The sequence below is a fragment of the Pongo pygmaeus genome, chromosome 4 (assembly GCF_028885625.2).
Source record: "Pongo pygmaeus isolate AG05252 chromosome 4, NHGRI_mPonPyg2-v2.0_pri, whole genome shotgun sequence".
Taxonomy (NCBI): Eukaryota; Metazoa; Chordata; class Mammalia; order Primates; family Hominidae; genus Pongo; species Pongo pygmaeus.
This window is the reverse complement of record NC_072377.2, coordinates 71,305,995-71,328,817: the sequence shown is the minus strand read 5'-3', so window position 1 is coordinate 71,328,817 and position 22,823 is coordinate 71,305,995. Positions and strand designations below refer to the sequence as shown.

General features: G+C 38.7%; 1 protein-coding gene and 1 non-coding gene across 8 annotated transcripts in view; one reads left to right on the top strand and one right to left on the bottom strand.

The window, feature by feature from the left end:
* The window catches only part of ERBIN (erbb2 interacting protein), a 150,990-nt gene that overhangs the window by 101,811 nt on the left and 26,356 nt on the right, over positions 1-22,823 (bottom strand). The gene's annotated exons all lie outside the window — the stretch shown is intronic.
* On the top strand, positions 17,624-17,725 carry LOC129037722 (small nucleolar RNA SNORA76). The gene has a single exon (XR_008502947.1). It is a non-coding gene; the product is annotated as a small nucleolar RNA SNORA76 (small nucleolar RNA).

The following is a 22,823-nucleotide window of genomic DNA, read 5'->3' as shown; positions in this document are numbered from 1 at the left end:
AGGGGAGAGGGAGAGGGAGGGGAGAGGGAGAGGGAGGGGAGAGGGAGAGGGAGGGGAGAGGGAGAGGGAGGGGAGAGGGAGAGGGAGGGGAGAGGGAGAGGGAGGGGAGAGGGAGAGGGAGGGGAGAGAGAGGGGAGAGGGAGAGGAAGGGGAGAGGGAGAGGGAGGGGAGAGGGAGGGGAGAGGGAGAGGGAGGGGAGAGGGAGAGGAGGGAGAGGGAGAGGGAGAGGAGGGAGAGGGAGAGGAGGGAGAGGGAGAGGAGGGAGAGGAGGGAGAGGAGGGAGAGGAGGGAGAGGAGGGAGAAGAGGGAGAGGAGGGAGAGGGAGAGGAGGGAGAGGGAGAGGGAGAGGAGCCTTTGTTCCTCTTTTCTTACCTTTTAATAAAGCTTTCCTTTTACTCCATTTTATCTCCTTTTATGGACTTTTAGCTATCCTACATTTTTGGTTGCTCTAGAAATTACAATATGCATTCTTCATTCATCATAGCCCATTTTCAAATGATATTACACCATTTCACATATAACCTAAGTACTATAAAAGAGTATGCATATATTTACTTCCAACTTTTGTGCTGTCTTGTATTTTACTGATACATACCATAAATTCCATAATGCATTGTTATTTTTGGCTTTGTGCTATCCACTGTCATTGATATAAATTTAAAAACTAGAAGATAAACTTTCCTATTCACACATTTACCATTTCCTTGTGTCTTTATTTCTTATCATAGAACTGCTATTAAGGCTATTTGATCAATTTTTAAAATTTAAGATATTCTATTTTCCAGTTCCAGAATATGCATTTGGTTTTTTGGCATGTCCATTACTTACCTGAAATACTCAATCCCCCATATATTATCCTGCCAATTGCCTTAATGTTCTTTTCTCCTAATTCCAATAATTGGGTCATCCATAAGCCTATACAATCATCCTTTTCCATGTCTTTGTATGTTTCATATATTTTATAATATTCTAGACACTGTAAGGTAACAGTCAGAAATTCAGTGTAATTTTTATTCATTTGGTTTGCCGGTTTTTTTCCAGACAGGGTCTCAGTCACCAAGGCTGGAGTGCACTGGCACAACCTCAGCTCACTGCAGCCTCAACCTCCCAGGTTCAAGTAATCCCCAACCTCAGTCTCCCAAATAGCTGGGACTACAGGCATGCACCACCACCACAGTCAGCAGTTTTTTATTTTTTGTGGAGACAGGGTCCCACTATGCTGCCCAGGCTGGTCTTGAACTCCTGGGCTAAAGCAATCCTCCTGCTTCCACCTCTCAAAGTGCTAGGATTACAGGCATAAGCCACCACGCCCCACTATAATATTGTTTTAAGTGTTATTTTCCAGGGAGTGTAAGGTCCTTCTACTTCTCCCAGGATAAAGGTTGGAAATTCAGATTTCTAGTAGAGTCCATTTGAGCTGGCAGCAGCTTTAGTTAGACTCAATTCATCTGTAATCAGCCCAAATCCCAACCTCCCCATCACCGACCCACAGCCACCTTTTCAGTCTTGTCAAATCTGAGGTAGTAGAAGCTTGGGTTGCAGTTCCAAATATTTTTTGGTTCAGTTTACCTTCAGATTCAAGTCCAACAGGGTCCCAAATTCCAAGCACTCCTTGAATTTGCAGGACTACATGATTTCTCTATGTTTTCAATCCTCTCCTCTCCTGCGACTTCTTGGCAAAATGTAACAGGGAAAGACAGACCCAAGTATCATGCTTAATTATTTGATTTTTGCCTTTGAGGCTCTGTCAGAGTCCCACATCTTCCCTAAAGCCCACACTGTCATTCAAGGATCCTAATTCTTGAATGCCTTTATCCTATCCCTTCAACGTCTCTCCATATTATCCGCCTATACTGATACCAGGCACCTGCCCCCAGGCAGGCAAACTGCCACATTCACCTACACAGAATTCTTGCTATTTCTGAAATTCAGATCACTAAGGCTTCCTTGAGTCCACCAATTTTTGCTAGCCCTATTTTATAAAGTGTAGGTCAAGGTAGAAGAATCTGTGGAATCCTCTTCCATCTCAGTGTAGCAGGACTGACAACTTAGGAAACAAGAGAGCCTCAATTTTTTTCAAAAGAAAAAGTCGTTCATTCCACAATTAGAAATATGACTACAAATGCAAACATCTCAGACAGAATTAACTATGAAAAACTGACATTAGACCATTCTATAATCTGAAGGAAAAGGTGGAAGAGAATGAGGAAAGAAAACAGCTCAATATGGCTCATAACAATACTTGGAAAAGGTGAAACTGCATAAAATAAAGACTGGAAGTCTGTGGGTAAATTTCACCTGTTCCTAGCATAGAGTTGACTTGGCTATTTTCAACAATAGGTCAATAAAAGGTGTGCAAAAAGACATTTGTGACAATACAGATCACAAATATGTATATTCACAAAGTTGTTGCTTAATATGACAGGGAAATTAAATCATGACATTGTTTCAAACCTGGAAATAGCTTTCTCGTATAATCTTTCTTTTTTTGGGTGAGACAGTCTCATTCTGTCAACCAGGCTGGAGTACAGTGGTGCAATCTCAGCTCACTGCAACCTCTGCCTCCCGGGTTCAAGCAATTATGCTTCAGCCTCCACAGTAGCTGGGATTACAAGTGTATGCCACTACATATAGTTAATTTTTGTATTTTTAATGGAGATGGGGTTTCACCATGTTGGCCAGGATGGTCTCAAACTCCTGGCCTCAAGTGATCCAAGCACCTCAGCTTCCCAAAGTGCTGGGATTATAGGTGCAAGCCACTGTGCCCAGCCTCTCATACAGTCTTGGCTGGATTCTAAACTCTTTCCCCATAAGATACGATCCTGTAGCAGGATTAATTTCCCCACAGGTATTCCATCACTTCACTTCCTCATGTTTATGTCTATGCCAGAGTACTTCCCAATCACCTTTGTTTCTCCTAGTAACTTGTAACTTCTTTTCCTCCATGAATATATGCATGACTTAGGGAGCCCTAAATGGAAACAGAAAAAGGCAGTCAAATTAACTAGAAAGAACCCTAATTATGATGGGGAATATTAAGTCTATCCTTACAAAGAGAAACAGTCTAAAATACTCTAAACTGATTGTGACCACACACAGCAATATGCTATACCAAGCAGGTGTATTTTTTCTCTCATCTTAAAAAAGAATCTCTCCTGAAACCACATCTCTCTCTACAGCTACCAACCCATTACTCTGCTGCCTTTTACAGAAAAATTCCTCAAACAAGTTGTCCACATGCACTGACTTCAATTATTCTATCAAGTGTTCCTAAATCCACTCCAATCACACTTTTGTCCCCATCATTTCAAGAAAAACGGTTCTTAAAACATCTAAATTCAATAGACAATCCGGCCGGGCGCAGTGGCCCACACCTGCAATCCCAGCACTTTGGGAGACCAAGGCAGGTGGATCACTTGAAGCCAAGAGTTTGCAACCAGCCTGGCCAACGTGGTGAAAGCTAGTTTCTACTAAAAATGCAAAAATTACCCAGGCGTGATGCCAGGCACCTGTAATTCCAGCTATTCGGGAGGCTGAGGCAAGAGAATCGCTTGAACCTGGGAGGTGGAGGTTGCAGTGAGCCGAGATTGCGCCACTGCACTACAGCCTGGGTGACAGAGTGAGACTCCATTGCAAAAATTAAAAAATATGGCTGGATGTGGTGGCTCACGCATGTAATCCCAGCACTTCGGGAGGCCAAGGCAGGCAGATCACTTGAGGTCAGGAATTTGAGACCAGCCTGGCCAACATAGTGAAATCCTGTCTCTACTAATAATACAAAAATCAGCTGGGCATCGTGGCACATGCCTGTAATCCCAGCTATTCAAGAGGCTGAGGCAGGGGAACTGCTTGAACCCAGGAGGCAAAGGTTGCAGTGAGCCAAGATTGCACCACTGCAATCCAGGGCAATAGAGCGAGACTCCACCTCAAATATAAATAACTAAATAAAATAAATTCAATAGACAATCTAAATTCACTTCTCCCCCTTGCTTTCTTAGTAGCATCGCTTCCCCTTACAAGATTTCTTCATTTAGCTTCCAACACACCACACATCCTCCTAGTTTTGTTCCTATACCACTGGTCAAACCTCAGTTTCCTTTGCTAGTTGCTCCTCTTTAGACCAACCTCTTAACGCATTCCTAATGATACAAAGAACGTATTATCTTGGCCTTCTTTTCTATATATACTCACACCTTTGGTGATCATCCAGTTTCAATTCCCAAACTCTTATCTACCTTTTAAATACTAAGTACTCTAATGACTGCTGTCTTAGTTTGGGTTCTCCCAAAAGCAATGGCTGAGGTAAGAACCTGATTAAAAGCAGTCTGTCTAGAGAATGACCTACAGGAGCAGGAAGAATAAGACAGGGATGGAAGAAAGGCCAATAAAAGGAGTAGTATACTGTCAATGTCATCCCTAAAGATAACAGGGGATCAATCTACTTAAACCTCCCAAGAAGCATATAGATGGTCTCTGAAAATTCTCTCCAGATAGGATGAGACGTGAGCTTTTATCCATCCAGTATGATACAGGAGCAGCACTGCCTCTATAGGTATTACCTCTGCCTCACTACCAATCTATGCTTGCTTTCTAATAATCAAAGGTCACAGGACAAATAAGAAGTCTTAGACGCAAAGTTTAATAGCATTTGCATAACATCAATGGTTCTCAATGAGTGTAAGGACACCTCAGCAGGTCCACAAATGCCAAAGCTCCACATCATAATAAGTCCACTGTCAATATACCTATTGAGAAAACACTTATATACATATGGATTTTTGTTTTTGCTGCAATAAAACTCCATGGCCCAAGGGTACTCTCAAGTAGCTGGGACTACATGTGTGCACCACCACATCTGGGTAATTTTTTTAGTTTTTATTTTGTAGAGATGGAGTTTCGCTATGTTGCCCAGGCTGGTCTCAAACTCCTGGCCTCAAGCAATCCCCCAACCTCAGCCTCCCAAAGTGCTGGAATTACAGGCATGAGTCACCGCCCCTGGCCTCAGCCCACTTTTATGTATTAGCACAATAGATTCCAAACGGATTACCTAATTCTATTTAGTCTGCACCTAATTTTTTTCCTTAAAATCATTTATTTTACTATCTCCCTTTCCCCTTTAAAAACCTAAAAAACATTTCTTAATCCCCAAACCTCCTTAATCTATTCCCAATTTGTCTTTATATAACTTTACTACTGAATCAAATCCTTTGTTCAGGTCAGGCCTTTTGCCTTACTACTGACTCCTCATTCCACCTACCCAATTCAATACACTAATTATTTCTTTGGTTCTTTAAGTGGTATTTTAAGTGAAAGTGACTATAAATAAAATGTTTTTATGCAGTGTGTCTACTGCCCTAGAAACTGAACCAGACCTGTTGAAAAGCATGACCTGATTTGAGAATCCTAGATGTGAGTGTCACAGTGCATGAAATTCCACCATTAGTTATTTCTTCTGGTCCCTCTTCATACATCCTCTATTAAAATGCAAATTAATCTGGAAGAGACAAGGCCCTAATTTACTTTTTTAAATTTATTTTATTTTTATTATACTTTAAGTTCTAGGGTACATGTGCCCAACGTGCAAGTTTGTTACATACGTATACATGTGCCATGTTGGTGTGCTGCACCCATTAACTCATCATTTACATTGGGTATATCTCCTAATGCTTTCCCTCCCTGCTCCCCCCACCCCACAACAGGCCCCGGTGTATGATGTTCCCCTTCCTGTGTCCAAGTGTTCTCACTGTTCAATTCCCACCTATGATATGTGGTGTTTGGTTTTTTGTTCTTGGGATAGTTTGCTGAGAATGATGGTTTCCAGCTTCATCCATGTCCCTACAAAGGACATGAATTCATCCTTTTTTATGGCTGCATAGTATTCCATGGTGTATATGTGACAAGGCCCTAATTTCTTAAGGTGAATTTCTTTATAAGTTTATTCTTTCCCCTAAACTGAACAGAAGGAACAGAAATAAAAGAACCAAAAGGAAACAGAAAAAAACGGAGGAATTGGCAAAATAATGAGAGGTCAGGCTGAAGTTCTCGTTTTCCTTGGGGTTAATTTAGGCTGGGAATGATTAGGAACACCAAAAACCTTCCAAATAAAGCTAGATCACTCTCATCACCTTATTACAGCAGGATTTTCAAAGGTTAATTATTACCGCTTATAAGTAAAGCTTTAAAATACCACCACTTGATGACAATCTTATCTTTAAAAAGTTTCACTTTTTGTAGCATTCAGATCTATTTTAGGAATAAAATCCATAATCCTATAAAACTATCCCAAACATCCCTTAGGGCTGAAGATTTATTTTGTAAGTGAAATAGTGTAACAGATATGGAGAAAAAAAGAAGAAAAACAAAAATTTAAGCTTCTACTTAACCAAACATTATTTTGAAAGTACTTAATTTTAAGTAACAAATATTCTTTAAATTTTTCTGTAGAAACTATGGGGTGCTTAGTGCCAAGTTCATTCACATACATGGCACTCCCCATCTCTCTAAGGTATTTTATGCATGTTGAAATATAATCAAAGGTCACAGGACAAACAAGAAGTCTTAGATGCAAAGTTTAATAGTATTTGCATAACATCAATGGTTCTCAATGAGTGTTAAGGACACCTCAGCAGGTCCACAAATGTCAAAGCTCCACATCATAGTAAGTCCACTGTCAATATACCTATTGAGAAAACACTTATATACATATGGATTTTTGTTTTTGCTGCAATAAAACTCCCTGGCCCAAGGGTGAGAGAAATCTAATATTTCAATGCTAAGAGTTTGGCAATACTAAAATGGACAATAAACACCCCCCAAAATGACATAGCAGACCCCCTTGGAATAGCCCCCCAATTCACAATGACTCTTCCTTTCTCTGAGAAAAGGTTACCACAAATCCATAAAGCACCTTTGTACAAATTTTAAAACTGCAGCCCTTATAGGTATACATCTTGGCAAGCAGCATGTGGAATAAGCAACCTGCACAATATAGAAGCCCTGTTGTGAGAGCTATTCTCCCATTTGAAAGGGGTGGTCCTCTAACATCTATTTTGGTACCAGGTAACACTGCCCTCCTAGATGGAACAGATTGGAAAGGGAACGGGCACCCGACTCAAGCCAGTCAATCATCTGCTCTCTCCCCAGGATATGTAAGTGGGACTGAAAGATAGCAAGTCTGTCTCTGCATTTAGCGGAACTGTAACATCTGAAGCCATAATCTATGGAGCTGCCGCCTTCTACCATATGGACATAGAAAGATAATGCTCATCTGAAGAGAGAAAAATAAAATATAAAATATAAAAGACTGATGATTTTGGATTCCTGATGGCCTTCCAGTTATTTGTTCTAATTCTTTTCTGAGACTAACTGCATTCTAGCTGTTGAGTGTCCATAAGAAACTATTACATTCTTATTACCTTATTTTTACTGGTTTCGGTTACTTTCATTCAAGGAGTCTCATTAATATACTTTACTACACCAAAGCTTTTGAGCTGAAATCTGAAAGTTCAAATAAGTGAAAATTCAAATATAAATATCATCCTCCATTATTTTGCAAATCACTCTGTCTCTTTCTACCCATGCTCAAGAGCTCAATACCTATTCTTCTAAAAAGAGAACTTTGTGTTCCAAATTTAGGAAATCTAAACCTGAAAACCTGATGCAACACAGGCTTTGAACACTGAAAAAAAAACCAGCATGCACAAACAAGATAAATCTGCAATTGTCACAGTCACTTCTAGACACCTGGCTGTCTTTTTCATTACACCTCAATCAATTTAGATTTATCATCAAAACGACTAGACTTCATGGGCACAAAAAGGTCAAACCTAAACACTTTGGTAGCAATTCTGGACTAAAATAACAAAAGGAATCAGTCAAATTAATGTTGAATGACCATATTTGGCTTTCTGATGCTAAATACAACAAATACAAATATGACAAATATGTCAGAAAGAAAACAAACATTTGCTGAGTTACTACTAGGTGCTGAACACTAAAGATACAAAGATAAATGGTCCCTGCCTCAAGGAGTTTCTAATTTTAGATAAAACATGATAGCCACCCAGCCCAGTGGCTCACACCTGTAATCCCAGCTAAGGCAGGAGTTGAGGCCAGGAGTTCAAGACCAGCCTGGGCAACATAACACCACCCTCTCTAAAAATAAAAATAAAAATAAAATTAGCCAGGCATGCTGGTGTATGTCTGCAGACCCAGCTACACTTGGGAGGCTGAGGCAGGAGGATTGCTTGAGCCCAGGAGTTCAAGGCCACGATGAGCTTTGATTCACGACTGCACTCAACTCTGAGCAAAAGAGCAAGAGCACGTCTTAAAAAGAATATAAAAAGTTACAAATGTGGAGAAAAAGGAGACCAAATAGTCTGGTGGTAAGGGAAACAGTCTAATAGGACAGAACAGAATATATAAACCAAAGTGCAGAATCTCTCTACATACAGAAAAAAAGTAGTTAGTGTTGCCAGCAGACAAACTTCGGTAAGATAGGCTTTGAAATATATAGGAATGACGTTAGGGTAGTCAGAAGGGGGCTAGAACTTAAAAGCTTTAAATACCATACTAAGTAATATAGACTTTGACTGGTAAGCAGCAGTTTTTAAGACTTAAAAGCAAAGGAGGGACATAGTCTAATTTAAGTTTTAGACAGATCACTCAGTTAGCAATGCAGAGCTAAAAACAATCCTGATACTATTTAGCCAATAATATGACTTATAAAATATGAGGGGAATGTCCCTATACCATCTCTTTCACTGCTTGGTTTAATAAACAAAAGTCATTAATAATTTAACAGTGTAGTCTTCATACTTCACCAGATTATGTAATTTGATGTAGACAATTAAAATGTCATGCTTTCTTCTGTTGCTGATTCAATTACTTTGGGGCAAGGTAACAAAAGTGAAACCACTCAATATACGAGAACCAGGTCTTTAAAAAGAGGAACATCTGAAGTTTATCATGCTTAATATTAAAAAACAATTAACAGTAATTCCCTAAACAAAAATGGCAAAACAACTAAATCTGATTATTGAAAAATAACAATATATGACCACCTTGGAACAAACAGAACTAAAAAGCTAAGATATTTGAACAATTTAGGAAGCAGTATCTGAAACTACTGTTCCTACAAAGCTATGTTTATAAGTGGTTTTTATTTGTTTTTGCTCCCTGGGGGAGCAGGGGGTGAGTTTTTTTAAAGTGACACAAAATCAAGCTGTGTCAATGCAACCAGTTGACACAATGCAATTTCTAGTGAGTCAATTGACTAGTTGAGTCAATGCAATTTCAACACTTGACAATATAATTTTAATAGAAGGAATTCCCAGATAGCAAAAAGCCTACCAATAAATCACTGAAAATTCAAAAACAATATACCTGAACATAAAAGTAGCTGGCTTTGAAATAATACTGCTTTATATTTGAGTCTAAATTCCACCATTTACCATTCTGTAATCCTGAACACATTACCTCTTCAATCTCAGATTCTTTATGTTAAAAAACAAAGGGCATAAAAGCTACATTTTCGTTAGCTGTTCTAAGAAACCCGAATGTCCAACACAAAGCCATATTGAGTGGCTTTACTTGTACTACCTTTCCCAAAAGTAACTGAATCAGCAACAGAAAACAATTATACATAAGCTGAATAAATAATAGTTTTTCCTTTCTATTGAAGATACATAAGAGTAACTTGTTTCTTTGAAAATATTTTATATATACTATTCATCCTCACAGGTACTTTTTGTGTTTTCCTGTTTACCTGTTTTATTGGGTGTGGGGTGACCATGGCTTGCTGGCATGCTTGTTCTCATATTAGCATTTTTTTCTTTTTGCTTTATCCTCCCGAAATTGACACATTAGCATTTTTTTAATTGACATATATCACAGCAGCATAAGGTCAATACCAACTCTCATTCACTTATATGCCCTAAAACACGGTATTGCATTATTTTTACTACAAGAAGGGAAGAGACCTCTCAATCACGATATTTCCCTTCTTATTTGAAACAAAGATTTGGGAAAAGAAAGCAGTTGCTTCGTTCATCTACTTATTTATGAATTGAGCTATATAATTTCTCCAAATTTAAAAATAAAAGTAATAGGCCGGGCACAGTGGCTCGCGCCTGTAATCCCAGCACTTTGGGAGGCCGAGGCAGGTGGATCACCTGAGGTCTGGAGTTTTGAGACCAGCCTGACCAACAAAGGGAACCCTGTCTCTACTAAAAATACAAAAATTAGCAGGGCATGGTGGCAGGCGCTTGTAGTACCAGCTACACGGGAGACTGAGACAGGAGAACCGCTTGAACCCAGGAGGTGGAGGTTGCAGTGAGCCGAGATCGGGCCACTGCACTCCAGCCTGGGCAACGGAGCGAGACATCGTCTCAAATAAATAAATTAATTAATTAATTTAATTAAAATTAAATAAAAGTAATAATACAAGTAATTCTGCCTACCTTTCTTCTTTACTCAATAAATGTAGGTCTTGTAACTAGCTTGATAGTGATGTCAATTTTCTTTTCCACAGAGCCTCTCAAAGTCTGGTAATTGCACCTTGCTGAATGCTACTCTAGTACTTAAATATATTTTCCATACAAGAGAGGCACTGAACACAAGCCAAATATATCTTATTTGATATTCAGCTTAAGAAACAGTGACTTTTTCTTGAACCTATAGAAAATCCTCACCGTGCCGGACAGAGAATGTATAATGGTCTCCCCATCATGATACCTTCTATTTACACTGACTTTAGAACTCAATCCCTAACCAACAAGATGCCACTATTTTGTAGAATGAGGTCGTGGTAGGTATAACATTTTCCACAAATTCTTTTACACTTCTCCCCTCAAGAGGTGAAATCTTCTTCCCCGTCATTGGAATAAGAGCTGGTCTTAGTGACATGCTTCTTAAAAACAAAATACAACAGAAGTGATGCTACATGACGTCCAAGGCTAGGATAAAAAGGCTAATACAGTTGCCACTTAGGCTTTTGCCCTTTTCCTTTCATCCACTTGCCCTCTGAAACCAGCCACTTGCTGTAAGGAAACTCAAGTCTTACTGAGAAGTCACACGCAGGTGCTCTGGCTCATGGCCCCTGGCAACCATCTAACTGCAACCACATAAGAATCTGAGCAAGAACCAACTAGCTAAGCCGAGATAAGCCCTAAACCCATGATAGGTAATAATGATGACTCTTCTTGGTTTATAATATCACTAAGTTTCAGATGGTTTATTTCACAATAAATAATTGGTATAAGGTCTGATTAACCAAAGGCATCTTTGTTGGAAGAAACAATTGTGCACTGCTTGACAGGATATGTTCTAAGAAATGCACTGTTTGGCAATTTCATCATTGTACAAACATCACAGAGTCTACTTACAGAAACCTAGATGGTATAACCTACTACACATCTAGGCTATATGGTGTGGCCTATTGCCACTAGACTAAGAACACATACCGCATGCTGATGTACTGAATACAGCAGGCAACTGTGACACAATGGTAAGTATTTGTGTATTTAAACGTATCTAAACACAGAAAAAGTGCAGCAAAAATATGGTATGAAAGATTAAAAAAAACTAGTACACCTATTATAAATAGAGCTTGCAGGGCTGGAAATTGCTCTGGGTCAGTGAGTGAGTAGTGAGTGAATGTGAAGGTCTAGGACATTACTGTACACTACTGCAGACTTTATAAACACTTAGGCTACGCAAATTTATTTAAAATTTGTTTTCTTTAATAATAAACTTTAGCTTATTATAAAATTATAAACTTTTTTTTTTAAATCTTAACTTTTGTAATAACACGGTGTAAAACACAAACACACTGTACAGCTAACCAGAATATTTTTTCTTTTTCTTAGAGATGGGATCTCCCTATGTTACCCAGGCTGGACTCAAACTCCTGGGCTCAAGGGATCCTCCCACCTCAGCCTGCTAAGTAGTTGGGACTACCAGGCATACACTACCATGCCCAGCTCCTATATCCTTATTTTACATGCTTTTTTCTTCCTATTTAAAAGAAATTTTTTTTTAACTTTTTAAACTTTTTGGTTAAAAACGAAAACACAAACACACACATTAGCCTAGGCCTACACAGGGTCAGGATCATTACTATCCGTCTTCCACCTCCATATCTTGTCCCTCTGGAAGGTCTTCAGAGGCAACAACACAACTGGAACTGTCATCTCCTATGATAACAATGCCTTCTTCTGGAATACTTCCTGAAGGTCCCGTCATGGAATGACTTACAGTTACCTTTTTTTTTTTTTTGAGACAGAGTTTCACTCTTGTCGCCCAGGCTGGAGTGCAAGGGTGCGATCTTGGCTCACCGCAGCCTCTGCCTCCTGGGTTGAAGCGATTCTCCTGCCTCAGCCTTCCCAATAGCTGGGATTACAGGCATGCACCACCATGCCCGGTTAATTTAGTATTTTTAGTAGAGACAGGGTTTCTCCATGTTGGTCAGGCTGGTCTCAATCTCCTGACCACAGGTGATCCGCCCACCTCAGCCTCCCAAAGTGCTGGGATTACAGGTGTGAGCTACCATGCCCGGCCTACCTTTTTATATGGAGGAGCACACTCAAAGATAATAAAAGTTACCATATAGTAAATACATAAACCAGTAACAGTTGTTTACTGTCACTGTCAAGTACTGTGTACTGTACATAACTGTACTATACTTTTATACAACTGGCAGTGCAGAAAGTTTGTTTACACAAACATCAACACAACCCCATGAGTCATGTAATACACTATAAAATTATGACAGCTATATCACTAGGGAATAGATATTTTTCAGCTTCATTATAATGTTATGAAATCAACACTGTTTATACAGTCTATCATTGACCAAAATGTCATTATGTGGCACATGACTGTATATTAAACAATTTTACAGAAAATGTTCAACTCGAACGTAATTTCACATGAGAACATATACACAAAAAGCCTAACATACCTTGTTATAGTAGAGCTTAACTGCACCGTCATTTTATTTGCATGCGATGATGCTTCAAGGGACACTATTTGATCCCATGGATTTATCAAGAGGATACAGGCATGACTGAATATATACAAGATGTCTGGGCTTAATGAGCTTACATTCCAAGAAGGAAAAAACAATAGTAAATGATAAGGAAAATTCAGATTGTGTTATGTGCCATGAACTAAAAACACATTAAGGGGAGAGGAATCAGAGGAAGAGCAACTTCAGTCAGATTGAACGAGAGAAATCTCACTGAAGGTTAAATCTGATAAGAATGGGGCCAGGTGCAGTGGTTCACACCTGTAATCCCAGCACTTCGGGAGGCTGAGGTGGACAAACCACCTGAACTCAGAAGTTCAAGATTAGCCTGGCCAACATGGTAAAACCCACCTCTACTAAAAATACAAAAATTAGCCAGGCATGGTGGCACATGCCTGTAGTCCCAGCTACTTGAGAGGCTGAGACAGGAGAATCGCTTGAACCCAGGAGGCGAAGGGTGCAGTGAGCCAAGATCGCCCACTGTACTCCAGCTCGGGCAACAGAGTGAGACTCCGTCTCAAAAAAAGAGAAAAAAGAAAAACAAATCTGGTAAGAACAGCCTGTCATAGATCTGGAGAAAAGCAACCCAGCCAAAAGAGAAGGTATAAATGCCTGGATGTGGGAACAAACACCAGTGTGACCACCACATAATGAACACAGAAACAATTATGCAAGATGACATCACAGAACCCAAACAGACTGAGTACACACCTTATAAATCATAATAAGCAGTTTACATTTTAGGCAGTTTACATTTTATTCTAATCACAATGAGAATTCATTAGAGGGTTTTAAATAAGAAGAGTAATATCTAATTTAAGTTTTTAAAAGATTGTTCTGGCCAGGCACAGGGGCTCACGCCTGTAATCCCCGCACTTTGGGAGGCCGAGGTGGGGGGATCACTTGAGGTCAGGAGTTCCAAACCAGCCTGGCCAACATAGTGAAACCCCATCTCTACTAAAAATATATATATATACATATATACACACACACACACAAATTAGCCGGGCGTGGTGGCCCACGCCTGTAGTCCCAGCTACTTGGGAGGCTGAGGCAGAATCTCCTGAACCTGGAAGGCAGAGGCTGTAGTGAGCAGAGATTGTACCACTGCACTCTAGTCTGGGTGACAGAGCAAGACTCCATCTCAAAAAAAAAAAGACTGCTCTGGCTGCTGTATTGAGAAAGAGCTATAGAGAGGCAAGATTAGTGCAAATGTCTACAGTACCTGAAAATCAATGCTTCTGCACAGGATATGTGTCGTACAAATGTTGGCTATCATTATTATTATTGCTGTCATTATACACAGCCCATGTTGTTGCAAGTATATAGTTTTCCTTCCTCTGACAAAGTATATATTCCTTGAGGATAGAATTAATTTCAGTAATCTTATACAAATGAGTATATCAGAATTATCTGAAGATTTTACCAAACTACACTGCCTGTTCTCCAACCAGCAGGATTCTGCTCCAAAAGACCTGGGACACAATCAAGGTATGTACATGTAATAGAGCTCCCCAGGTGATTCCAATATTGTGCCTTAAAACCACTAGTCAGTGCCAATCCTCTTCTGTATCCTCCTCTGATACAACACCAAATCAATGTTTAACAGATTTCTAGAATTAATGACACACACGTTCAATTATGAAGTAGCTGCTTTGAAGCAAATGTAGTAAGAGATTCACTACTGCTTAATTAGTTATATTTCAGGCCTCAAACAATCAGAGGTATTAACCTTCACCTAAATCCATCTAATACTAGAGTTTCATGGAACCCGACTTTCAACTTGAAAGAAAATAGTCACACCGGCCAGGCACAGTGGCTCACGCCTGTAATCCCAACACTTTGGGAGGCCGAGGCAGGCAGATCACAAGGTCAGGAGACCAAGACCATCCTGGCTAACATGGTGAAACCCCGTCTCTACTAAAAATACAAAAAATTAGCCAGGCGTGGTGGTGGGCGCCTGTAGTCCCAGCTACTCGGGAAGCTGAGGCAGGAGAATGGCTTTTATATTTAATACTCCAGGAGGCGGAGCTTGCAGTGAGCTGAGATCGCACCACCGCACTCCAGCCTGGGCGACAGAGCGAGACTCCATCTCAAAAAAAAAAGAAAATAGTCATACCAAAAACGCAAATCACTTAGAAAAAAATAAAATTTGTCTATGTTAAAATTTCACTACCAAATACAACTCAGCAGCGGTATCTTCATTTGTAAAGGAACAATACATTCTCATTTATTTTCCCTAAGAATTTCATGTAAAGTAGTTTTTTTGTTTGTTTTTGAGATGGAGTTTCGCTCCTGTCGCCCAGGCTGGAGTGCAATGGCACGATCTCAGCTCACTGCAACCTCCACCTCCCGGGTTCAAGCGATTCTCCTGCCTCAGCCTCTGGAGTAGCTGGGATTACAGGCGCCTGCCACCACGCCCAGCTAATTGTTTTGTATTTTTAGTAGAGACAGGGTTTCACCGTGTTGGCCAGGCTGCCATGTAAAGTTTTTAAAGATCAAAAGTAAACTCTAGATATAGTTGACAGAGTGATAACTTGAGAATTCCATTTGTTTGGTTGTATCCTACCTCAAAGTTGCCAATTTAATATTACTCAGTTAATAGTTTCCAAATAATAACAACCAATGCATATAGGAAACTACTTTAGAAAAGAACAAAAGAATAAAAAAGTAATTTATTCACCTTTATTTGGATGGATCTGAGAATTATTGTTATGCAATAAAAAGCTATTCTAAAGTAGTTATTTTAATTAATTCTATCAAAAATTTATCTTTTAAAAAGTAATCAATCACATGATGAAACTTCTGTGAATAATGGAATTATGACCTGATACTCACATGAGACAAATGTATATTTTATTGTTTTAAAAAATTAATCTCAGGACAGACATCATCTGGAAAACAAAAAACCTTTATCTGGTAACTGGAAAAGTTAATATCCTGTGAACAACCACTGTAAGAATTACAAATCAAAAGCATTAGACTAAATGAAACAATCCTAATTTTCAAAGTTTTAAATTTTAGAGCCATCCTTAATTAGTATTACTAAACCAAACTGTTAATTGATGAACAATATCAGATTTAAAGAGGCTTTAATTAGAAGTGCATAGTTACACAGAGAATATTACAGTCATGGAAAAATAATTTTGCCAGTTCAAGTATTACTTGTTTACCTTTCTAACCTCAGGATGAGCCTTATGTTTGAAGAAAATTGTGGGCCCTGATGAAAATTACTAAAAGAGGGGGAAAATAATTTAAGATACTTAACTCCCCAGTATTAAATATAAAAGCAGGAATATAAAACACCTTCATTTATGAAATGTCTAAATATAAATATACCATCATTTAACACACTATATTATAGTAAAAAGCTATGGAGGTTTAGGCAGAACCATAGTATACAAATTCATTGTTTCTTCTCTCACGTTGCGTAAGTCCTAATATTTGGTTTTAGTTATTCCACACCCAAATTACACACACATACACATTTGTAAACCTGTATTTTAAACTATGAAGCCTTATGGATGGATTCTGACATTTTTCTAGTAGCTTAATAGCCAGTTTCTCCAATTTCCCAATAAAATTTTCATAGTGGCAATTTATGTAGAAAAGAAGAAATGTTGTAATCAAACACATTTTATATACATTTTGGGACACAAGTCAGGAAGGAAATCACTGACCTATAGAACTTTTGCATTCAAATGTAAAAGCACTCACTCTTGATTCTCTTTATTCAGATATCATCTTTAATATACATTATACATTTACAAATAACAATTGCTCTTATATCCACATAGCTTTAAAAAATGCGACATAGTCAAGCACTCTAGTAATTACTCTAAAAGGCATTTCTTTCAAATATTAACTTAACATGTATACAACTTTTAAGAAACCTTACTTGGTTTTACAACAACTCTGTGGTAAAAAATGTCAGACAACTAGCTTTCTGCAGCACCAAAAAGATACAGTACTATGTAAGGCACCTCATTAGTGACTCATCTGTATGCTCCCATGATACCAGCACAGGAATCATGTCAGTCAAATTGACCACTTGCTCTCAAAACCAAAAAGCACCCTCCCCACCAAAGATAGCTAAAATTCATCACCACACATTCTCTACCTCAAATGTAAAAAAAGTAGACTACAGAATAAGAGAACTGACAAAAAAAAGTCATCAATAGTCATACTCAGTATTATAAAATAAAGCTGGAATTTCCTAATGGAAATAAGTCTAGATGCTCTTTATTAGCCTCCCAACCCCCTCAAAAACAGCATTTTCACTAACTTTAACTGCTAGCTAATGTTAACTTACAAGTCCATGGATCATCCACAAATTAAAAACTCCTGCTCTTAACAATCACAATTAATACATTTACACTGGCAATACAGATCTACAATCTCTTATCCAAACTCTTCAGGCCAGGAGATGTGATTCAGAATTGAGAATTTTTCATTTTGGAAAATACTGCTGCAGGGAAGTATAATTTACAAATATTAACTCTGATGGGAAAACGATATAAATAAACACCAATATCAGCCTCACATCACAGTTCAGCATAAGTCACATTTTATGAACCAAACGAATTAGGGAAAAAAGTTCATGCCCAGGGGTGAGGCTATAGTGCCAGAACACTTGCTTGTGCATAATTAAGGCCACCTGCCCTCTTCAGGAAGCCCTTTTAACTGGGAGCAAAGTGAAGACAGCAAAAAAAGAGAAAAGTCCAATTTTCAGGAATTTCTGAATTTCAGAATTACACAGAAGGAATTGTGGACCTAAAATTGGGATGTTTTAAGAAGGTTTTTAATCAAATGTTTAAAATTTTTCCCTTTTAATGGAAATTAAACACATACGGATAGGGAGGTTTAGGGAATTAAGACAGTCAGTGGTTGTCAAAAGAGTCATTTTGAAAATACATAGAAACATTTTCGTTGTCACAATGAATAGACTTGCCAAAGGCCAGTGGTGGTTAATATCCTGTACCAACTTTCAAATGTCCTCCAGCCATGAAGCTGAAAAAAATTTTATAATTATCTAAGCCTAGAACCTAACTGTACACATATAAAGACAAAGGGAAGGAGTTTTTTTACACACTAGTTTAATAGACTGTAAATTAAGGGAAGATTAAACTTGTTTGAAATTTCCCCAAGTGTTGTCTCTCCACTTCAAAAAATCTTGTCAAGGATAGCAATGCCTCTCTTAATTATAATTTGGTTGTCAATCTGCATGAGTAGCAGTTGCATTCATGAAGAGCCTACATCCAAGGGCAAAAGCATCTAATCAGTGATTCTTAACTCTGGCGGCACATGAGAATCATCTATGCCCAGGCCAACACCCTTAACCAATTAAATTAGAATCTCTAGAAGGTAGGACATAGGCATCAGTATTTTTGCTCTGTTTCATTGTTTGTTTCTGAGGTAAAGTTTACGTATAGCGAAATGCAGAGGTCTTAGGTGTACAACTCTATTGGAGTAATAAACACCCCAATCAAGATACAGGACAGTTCCACTACTGAGAAAGTACCCTCCTGCCTCACATCCAGTCAATGCCCTACTTTCCACAAGCAATCATTCCTCATATTTCTAATGCTATAGCCTCATTTCTGAACTTCATATAAACATAATCCATCATATAGTGTGTACTCTTCTGTATCTGACTTCTTTCACTAAACACAATGTTTCAGAGATTCATTCATATACATTTCATCATGAAAAAAGTAGTTCATTCTTTTTGGCTGCAGAGTAGTATTCCAGCGTATGAATATACTGCAATTTGTTTATCTGTTCTTTCTGCTGACCGACAGCAGAGTTGTTTTAATTTGTGGACTATTAAAGCTGTTATAAATCTCCCTATACGTTTTGGGGACATGTTTTCACCTCTCTCGGGCAAATACCTAGGAGTGGAACTGATGTAGCTGTATGTTTAATTTTAAAAGAAACAGGCATCAACACTTTTTGAAGCTTCCGGTTAACTCCAATGCAAAGCCTTAACAATATTTTCTAATGAGGTCATGGCAAAGTATTCTAACATTTTTGTCTGTCACGTGTTCTTTGTTCCAGTCAAGAAAAAATCATGTTGCTTTTTCTCCTTTTAAATTCTTTGTATGGGTTGGAAGATTATACTACCTATGAATTTCACTTGAAACAGAAAAAAGGGGCATTTAAATATATATGCTATATAAAAGGGGGCACACAGTCATAAGTGTCATATGATGAGAACCAGATGAATTTGACTGAACCTGTCATCAGAAAAATAAAAATTTATGTGTAATTCCAATGTTGTATTCAATTTGTATTGGAGAACTATGAAGTCCATCCTCAGAATACTTACAAGTCCATGGACCAACCCCAAATGAAAATCTCCAGCTCTTACATTAAATTCTATGAGTCTTGACTTCACTTTGTATAAGATGACCAAAGCTAGAAATCATAAAATATATTAAACTACATAAAACATATGACAAAGGACACTATCAACTGTGTTTTTAAAAGTTATGAAATCAAAGAATCTAAGTATTAATACGTCTTCCAAATCAATAAGATGGCCTCCACAGAAAAATGAAAAAAGGGCAATAAACACGACTCCTGAAATGAAATAAAACCAGAAAGAATATTTAAGTTGCTCACCTCATTAGATGAATTTTTAAGTGATCAAATTACCATTATTTCCATCAGATTGGCAATTAAAAAAAAACTGGTAACACCACGTGTTAGCTAGCATTATACAGACACATCGATTATCACACTCTTAGTGGAAGCATATAATAGTATAAATGTCCTTGATGACAATTTGACAACACGTATAAATAAAGTTAATGTGCACACGCAATGTCTACTTTTAAAGATTTATCCTCAGAAAAAGTACAGATGCTCCTTGTCTTATAATGGGGGTTACATCCCGATGAAATATTTTCCACTTATGATAGGTTTAAGTGAAAAATGCATTTAATACACGTAACCTATCAAACATCATAGCTTACTCTAGCCTACTTTAAGCACGCTCAGAACACTTACATTAGCCTGCAGTTGGGCAGAATCACCCAACACAAAGCCTATTTTATAAGAAAGTGTTGAACATATCACGTACTCTACCAAATACTGTATTGAAAGTGAAAAACTGAATGGTTGTATTGGTACTCAAAGTAGGATTTCTATTGAACATGTATTGCTTCACACCATCATAAAGTAAAAAAATCCTACATTGAACCATCCTAAATTGGGGACGATCTGTACTAAAAAATACACCTAGACATACATACCACAGTTTCACAAAAAGGGTTAAATTATAATAGCAAAAAATAATGGGAGAGGGTGCTAAATAAATATACCTTAGTAGTGACTGGTTAAATATATTCTGACTCATCCAAACAACTACATTCTAAGCTGCTTGTAATATTATTACCATACACAAATAGCAGCATGGTTATACTACCTTAAAGAAGGCCAGGTGTGGTGGCTCTCACCTGTAATCCCAGCACTTTTCAAAATCCCCGTTTCAGGTGTATTGTGGAGATCACTGGTGATATGACAATGTCATCTCCAAGTGGAATTATTAAAGTCTTCACCAGAAATCCAACTCCAGCTATGTTGTGCTTCAGGGTGAAAAAATATCGGCAGACTAGAGCAGATTCTTCCAAATGCACAACTTGTGTTCAGGTTTATATACTTTTTGTTTTGAAGGTTGAAATTTCTTTTGAAGAAATTTTTTCCTGCCAGGGGCAGTGGCTCACACCTGTAATCCCAACACTTTGGGAGTCTGAGACAGGTGGACTGCTTGAGCCTAGGAGTTCGAAACCAGCTAGGCAACATGGCAAAACACCATCTGTACCAAAAAAAAAAAATAAGTAAAAAAATTAGCTGGGCGTGCGTGGTGGCGCGTGTCTGTAGTCCCAGGCTGAGGTGGAAGAATCGCTTGAGCCTGGGAGGCAAAGGTTGCAGTGAGCCAACATTACACTGCCACTGCACTCCAGGTTGGTGACAGAGCGAGACTCCATCTCAAAAAAAAAAAAAATCACCTGAAAGAATGCTGTATGATTATTAATCATCCCAGTTCAGTAAAAAGATAAGTAAATGAATGCATGCATGCATGCCATATGGGCATTTAAAAAACATCACCACTACCACCACACACACACAACACCCCGAAGGGCCTTCAGTTTCTAATCCCCAACTACCACCGGATTCAATAATGCAGTAGACACTCTACCACAGAGAGCATTCCTAATATCTAACAACAGCCACATTCTAATAATATCACATTGGACAAATGTGAACTCTTCTTGCTATACCGTGGTCTCCCCTTATTAGGGGTGAATACATTTCCAGATCCCTCAGAATATACCTGAAACCACAGATAGTGTCGAACTCTATATACACCATGTACTGTTGCTCTAATAACTGAGACAGCTACTACTAAGTGACTAATGGGCGGGTATCATATATAGATATGCTAAACAAAGGGATAATTCATATCTTGCCCTGGATGGTGCATGATGGCACAAGATTTCATCACTCTACTCAGAAGAGCATGCAATTTCAAACTTATGAATTATTTCTGGAATTTTCCATTGAATATTTTTGGACTGTAGTTGACTGTGGGTAACTGAAACTGCAGAAGGCAAAGCCTCGTGTAAGGGAAAACCATTGTAGTTGTCACTGAATTCTAACAACTTACTGACCTGAAGTTACCTCTTGTCCGATAGCCAAAATCACCTGGGATATGAGAAAATTTTCTCAAAGAAACACATATATCAATCTATATTCTGATGTTTGTTTGTTTGTTTGTTGAGATGGAGTCTGTCACCCAGGCTGGATTGCAGTGGCACAATCTTGGCTCACTACAACCTCTGCCTCCCAGGTTCAAGCGATTCTCCTTCCTCAGCCTCCCAAGTGGCTGGGATTATAGGCACCCGCCACCACGGCCAGCTAATTTTTCTATTTTTAGTAAAGATGGGGTTTCACCATGTTGGCCAGGCTGGTCTTGAACTCCTGACCTCAAGTGATCCGCACACCTTGGCCTCCCAAAGTGCTGGGATTACAGGCATGAGCCACCATCCCCGGCCCCTCAGAGTTGATTTTCTTTTCAAGAAGCAGATTAGAGCAATTGAGAAGCAATGCCAAAAGCTAAAAAAATTCAGTGTTTCCAATTCAGCACATACTTTGTAGACACAAAAATTCCTAAATATTCTTGTTGGCCCCCATATTTGCCAGCACAATTTTCTTTAGAAAAAAACGGTTGGCATTTTTTAAAAATCCGAACCATTTTAAGACATTTTTTAACATAAAAGTTGTCCTAAGAATCTATGGTGCACTTTTTGTTTGTTTTTCTTGTTTTGTTTTTGTAAGACGGAATCTCGCTCTGCTACCCAGGCTGGAGTGCAAGTGGGGCAATTTCAGCTCACTGCAACCTCCGCCTCCCGAGTTCAAGCGATTCTCCTGCCTCAGCCTCCTGACTAGCTGGGATTACAGGCGCCCACCACCATGCCCAGCTAATTACTGTATTTTTAGTAGAGACAGGGTTTCACCATGTTGCCCAGGCTGGTCTCAAACGCCTGACCTCAAGTGATCCCCCACCTCAGCCTCCCAAAGTGCTGAGATTACAGGCGTGAGCCACCGCACCTGGCCTACAATGCACTTTTTTTTTCAGTTCTGAAAAACTGAAAAACTTTGCTCATTCTTTGAGCAAAGATATTCCTGCTAAACTTGTTTCACACTCAATTTTTAAACTTTTGTGGGACATGCCAACCTCAATAAATAATCACATTTGTAGTATATTTATCAAGATAACGGCTATATATTC